At 37.9% G+C, this 5,695-nt stretch overlaps 1 long non-coding RNA gene across 1 annotated transcript; it reads right to left on the bottom strand.

The window, feature by feature from the left end:
* Positions 1-5,068: 5,068 nt before the first annotated feature.
* Positions 5,069-5,695, bottom strand: LOC138913192 (uncharacterized). Its single transcript, XR_011418849.1, has 2 exons — positions 5,639-5,695; positions 5,069-5,489 (listed from the first exon to the last, which is right to left on the bottom strand). It is a non-coding gene; the product is annotated as an uncharacterized lncRNA (long non-coding RNA).

The raw sequence follows: 5,695 nt of genomic DNA, 5'->3' as shown, positions 1-5,695 counted from the left end.
ACATTTTTATGGTTTGGCACACACCCCAAGACGATGGCACACACAAACACAAAAACAAACACAAGGAACACAGAAACGGGGCAAACAAAGTTTGTTGTTCGATGGCTAACTGTAAATTATACATTTCATAATTTTCGCTACATATTTCATGATAATCGCATGTAATTGCACTTTATCTACACCTTTCCATCCCCAGCGCAAACAACTGAAGTTTTATATTTTTAATGTATATATGGGTATATGTTTTATTTTTGTTGTTAAAGGACAACCCCCTGCTTGTTTGCACCTTCAACTTGTGACCAGAAAGTGCAGAATGCAGAATGTAAAATGCATTTTCAGGGTGCGCTTCAATGGCGATTTACATCGGCCGATAGCAAATTATGCGAGCAAACGGTAAATGCACTCGCTTACAATTATATTTGGGTTACAAGCCTGGGCAGCAACCCCGAAAAGGAATTGTCCAGCATTATCCCTCGGGCCTGCGGCTTTCACCGACGTGCCGACGGGTAGCTAATGGCCTCTCCACCTTCTCCACGAAGTCCCCTCGAATGTTGTGATAACAACTCACGCGATTATCAATTTGACACCCAAACACACTGGAATTGGCCAGAGGAGCGATCACGAAACCGGTGGCCAAAACACGGCACCAAAATGTTCTTTTGGCTACCGACTCAATGGGGTTTGGGCTTAAAGGGGCTAAGTCGATTTGGCGAAATGCAGCTGGGTTTTTTGGGCAAATGATGTGAAAACGGAGGGAGCCGAGAACATTAATATAGCAATTTGGCACTGAACAAAATATGTAACATCGGCCATCAAAAAATAATTAGAGAATGCATTTGAATTATAACCGATTGGTTTAAAGAGAAAGCATTAAAAAAAAGATTATAATATCATTATTTAAATTAACTGAATCATTTTTATAATAGGTACTTTTTTTGGTAACAAAAATTAAATATAGTAAAAATATGCAATACAAATTAATTCGGTAAAAGTCTGTATAACAAATTTATTTAACAATAGGCATCCCTTTTTATTTTATTTTCATACATTTATAAACATTTTCTTTGGTCTGGTAACGAATTCAGTTAGAATAGAACGGCTATGACCACTTCATCAACACTTTAGTTCCAGTTATTCATTATGAAACAACTTTTACTCATCTGCATAATTTGAGTGTAAAAGAAATTTCCAAAACTTAGTTATTCAAAAGGCATTTTCCTCGACAAATACGAATAAACGATTCGAAGATATGGCGAGAGTGAGAAGGAGACGGCGAGTTTAATTATGCTGTCAAAGTGGCTTAAAAAAGACTTTCATCTTTCACCAGACCAGAGACCCAAAGAGGCTACCCGACCAGCCAAGGTCCAGCTAAGTAGAGGAAAAACGAAAATAAATTCGAATTTATAATCGCTTAATTACATTTGACATGACATGTTGACGGAGTGGCGAATAAAATGATGTTGGTAGTGTGTGCGTGTCCGCGTGTGTATACAAGATCAAGTGGCATTAAAGCAGCAGCGATTGGAACAATTATACCAACAACTTTTTCCCCGATAAATTCTCTTTGAGTTTGAAGAATAATAAGTGTGGAAATTTCGTCGAATTTAGAAATGGAAAAAGAGAAAACAGGAAAAGAGATCTTCTGGGGTTTTAGGCTCATGATCAGAAATTATTTTTTTAAAAATTAAGATTTTTTGAAAGTATGTAAATAATTTTTTTATAAAATACTACATTTTGGATTTAAAAATAATATTTTTATAAATTTATGGCAAAGCTCATATGATAAAATATTAAGTTGATATGCTTAAATCATAAATGTGAAATTATTCATATTGGCTTTATATTGGTATGAAATAAGGTAAAATTGACCCTATTTGACCCTATAAATTAGATTTAATTTTGGATATTTTGTAGTTCTTTTTAAAATTGTAATATTGGATCTGATTAAATAAAGTAACTTTAGTAAACAATTCCAGGGTGCCATAAGGGTTTTTTCAAACGACGCCTGGTCCCTAAACCGATTAGTACCAGGCCACTAATGAAAGCAGAAAATCGTTTAGCTGTTAACGAATCACTTAGCAAACCACTGACTGCATGCTGCACACTTTTACCTCCCTGGACAATTCATTTGAATTCATTTACGGAAAAAGAGGAGGAGGCTAGGTCATAAAAGAGCTAACTCGGGGTAAGCAATTTGCGCAGGCGCTTTCAGCTGAGCCGATGACATTTATTGTAGTACCTTACAAAAAAATAAAAATAAAATGCATAAAAAGATGAAAAAAACACAAGGAGATGTGGAAAACAAAAGGCGGCCATGTTGCGGCCAACCGCAGAGTTATTATTTAAATGTGCATTGCAGTAAAAATCGACAGTTGGCTGTCGTTGGCCGCCTGCTTCTTTTCCCCATTCCCAGCCGAAAATAAAAAGACCCATTCCATAACCCTAACCATTTCCATTCCCTGACATGTTGTCATCAACCCTTTCGCTGCTCTGCGGCTGCGGCGGCGTCATAATTAATAAGAGAAATCCCTTTTCAATTTGACGGAGTGCATTTGTCATTGCATTTAATTTGCGGAGTACGCGGCGGTCTCCGGGACTCCGGAAGTTTGGGCTTGGGCCTGGGCAAAACGGGGATCTTTCCAATCGTCTGGTGTCAAGTAGGGGCTGTTTCCTTCTGGTCCCTTCTGCCTTTCGGTTTTTGGGTTTTTTTTCGGTTTTCACACGAAGCATTATTTAAATGCCCGCCTAGAGAGCGCTTGAGTTGGCAGCAAGGACTCGCGTTAAGGATGCGAGCCAAATGAAACGCGTTAATTGATTTTTATGTAGTTATGTATCGATATCGGTAGAGGAGAAAGGGTTTTTGGGAAACAGTTGGCTAATAGTCAGTTAAGTGGCTAACAGTTGGTCTACTGGGTGGGATGGAATGGGATATTCGTAGTTATGGCTGATTGGTTGTAAGGACTTTTATAAAGATGGTAGAAATACCAAAAATGGAGGTTCTCTAAATAAATAATACTTTTTAGGTATGTATTAACATATTTTTTAAACTATTGTAGTTTTTCAATTTTAGTTAATTTTTTATTAATTTAAAAATAATAATATTCATAAATATAATAAAATTTGTATTTATTATATTTTAAAAATTGAAGTTTTATTTAATTATTATCCGTTGTTTTAACTATATGAATACGACTAGTACTTTTCTTTTAAGTTTATCTGAGGCTTAATCACTTCGATGCCAATCTGACATTAATCTCCATCAGTCCCCAAGCACACACCGTTATCTACCCATTTAGACAACGCACTTATCGACGATTTCCCACCTCATCGCCCTGAATTTCTGCTCATTTCCTCTGCCCACAAATGGGGTTTGGCAAATTTGCAGTAAGCCATAGTCATTGCCATAGGCCTACTTAACACGGCGATGGCCCAAGGGCATTGCCAATCACTTGTGGCCCCCGGAATTTCCCTACTCTCTTCTCTCTCTCTCTCACCCCTACAGATTTTCCAACGGAAGCGGATGCATTCGAGGAACCAAAGTCAAAACTTTGGCTGAAGCTGTTTGTATTTTAAATTGGCAGCGCGCTTTTGCTGCGTGATTAGAAGGGGCCAAAAAGGGGATTGTGGAGGGTGAAAAAGTGCACGGGGAAAAAAAGTGCACCATTATAAGTTATTTTAAAGAATTTTTCCTTTTTTTGATTAAATGATTAAAATAATATTTTTCATAAAATTTAATAAATCAAAATGACTGCACGTCATTAATAAGAAAAAACTTCATAAGACAGAGGAGAGTTTGAAACGCCTTTCTTTTTCACTTTTTGATTTCGGAAATTTTTCTATCTTTTTCTTTATTCAAAAAATATAGAAAAATCTTTGTATTTTTTTATCCGTGTGGTAGTGGAAAAGTCGAAGGGTAGCCAATAATTGATTGACTAACCGATTGGCTGCAGCATCAGCGATAGCTCAAAATGCGCAAGCGACAGCAGGTGAATCGGGCGAGAAGCAACCGTTACCTGGGCCCACCTGCTCGCCGGAATGCCTTGCAATACCTCCTCCTCCTCCCCAATCCTCCTCCTTTACAGCCACTTTGGCGAGATGAGATTTTCAATTTGACTAGGGCCCGGCCCGAAATGTTTGCGTATTAAATTTGCATGGAAATCTGTCTATATTGACCGAGAATGGCCAATGCAAATGTTTGCGGGCCAAATGAATGGCCAGTGGACACCCGTACAGTGGACACTGGCCACGCGGACAGTGGACAGCACAGACAGCTGAGATCGGCCATTGCACCCGGGAAAGCAAATGGTGAACCAATATCGGAACATCACACAACGGGCATTGGCATTTGCCTTCGCCAATGCTCTTTGGGCATTTTTAATACGCGCCTGCGTTTGGCTTGCCGTTTGCATTTGCCAAATGTTATCAGTCCAGGCTACGACATCATCATCATTACACTGAGAAAAATGTTAGAAAACCAAAAGCACAGAAAATATAATATAATATATATATATTTCTCGATAAAATTATATTGTGTTGAAATTTTTTGTATGGTATTCTTGAAAATTTTTAAAGAAAAAATAATTAAAAACACAACCCTAAAAAGAAAGTTTTTTTAATTTCATTATGCTGTAATTTTAAATATGGTATTCTTCAATTTTAATTTTTTTGTATGTAACATAATGTATGTATGTAACATAACTATTTCTTTTGGTGCAATAATATCATCATCGAGGTCTTTGTCAGTGGCCGGTCCAATGGCCTCAGTTGTTATCGATGAGGCCTACGCCTGCTATCAGCTTTCAGGGTTCAGTTGCGCCACTAGGCCCCCGGGGCGTGGTGCCCCCCGCCTACATCTGCAAACCCCATCCCCGCGATGCGCAACCCATGCGCAATGCCCAACCCGCTTTGTAATCCCACTCCCCCTGATTGCACTTAGAACGGGAAAAAGCAAACATTTTACTTGAGTAACATTTGTTACTTACCCTTTGCTGGGAATATTGTAATTTAAACAACAAAGTTAAAAGTTAGTTAGGTAAAACCCAATAAAAAACATATGGTGTTTATGGGATTTTAATTAAAATATTATGGGTTTAATAAATCAACTGGTAATTGGTAATTGATACTTGTTTTGGGGATTTTTTTTATGTTTTTTTAACGTGTAAAATTTAAAATTGGGTATAGGAAAATTTTGAATAGACGCTGGGTAATTTAATGACACCTTGATTTTAGTATTCACTTTTATTATCATAATAAATAGTTTTTAAAATAGTTTCACTTTACTAGGGTACCCAAAACGTCGATTCCCCTGCAATGCCTCCTTTTCTTGTTTTTTTTTGCCTTCTGCTGTCTGCAAATAGACGGAAAAAGTCGGGAGTTGCTCTCTGCGTTGATATGTGGACACATGTGGACTACTGGATGTCCAGTCCACATCATGTCATGTCATCAAGCGTCAGACTTTGCACAAACAGTTTCAAATTGATTATTTGCTGCTGCAAATTAAAATTAAGTCATTAAGTCTGTCAAATGGACAAGCAGAGTAAAGAAAATGTGGAGGAAGTTTTGCCATCGAAGGGGGGATGGAATGTGTTAATTAACTTTGAAATTGGATTGGGTTGGGCTGCCTTCAGATCGCTCTTACTTGGATAGAGTAGCGTACTCTGCACTGCACTGCACTGCACTGCACCACGAGAATGGA

This window comes from Drosophila takahashii, chromosome 3L (genome assembly GCF_030179915.1).
Source record: "Drosophila takahashii strain IR98-3 E-12201 chromosome 3L, DtakHiC1v2, whole genome shotgun sequence".
Lineage (NCBI taxonomy): Eukaryota > Metazoa > Arthropoda > Insecta > Diptera > Drosophilidae > Drosophila > Drosophila takahashii.
This window is presented reverse-complemented; position numbering and strand designations above follow the sequence as displayed.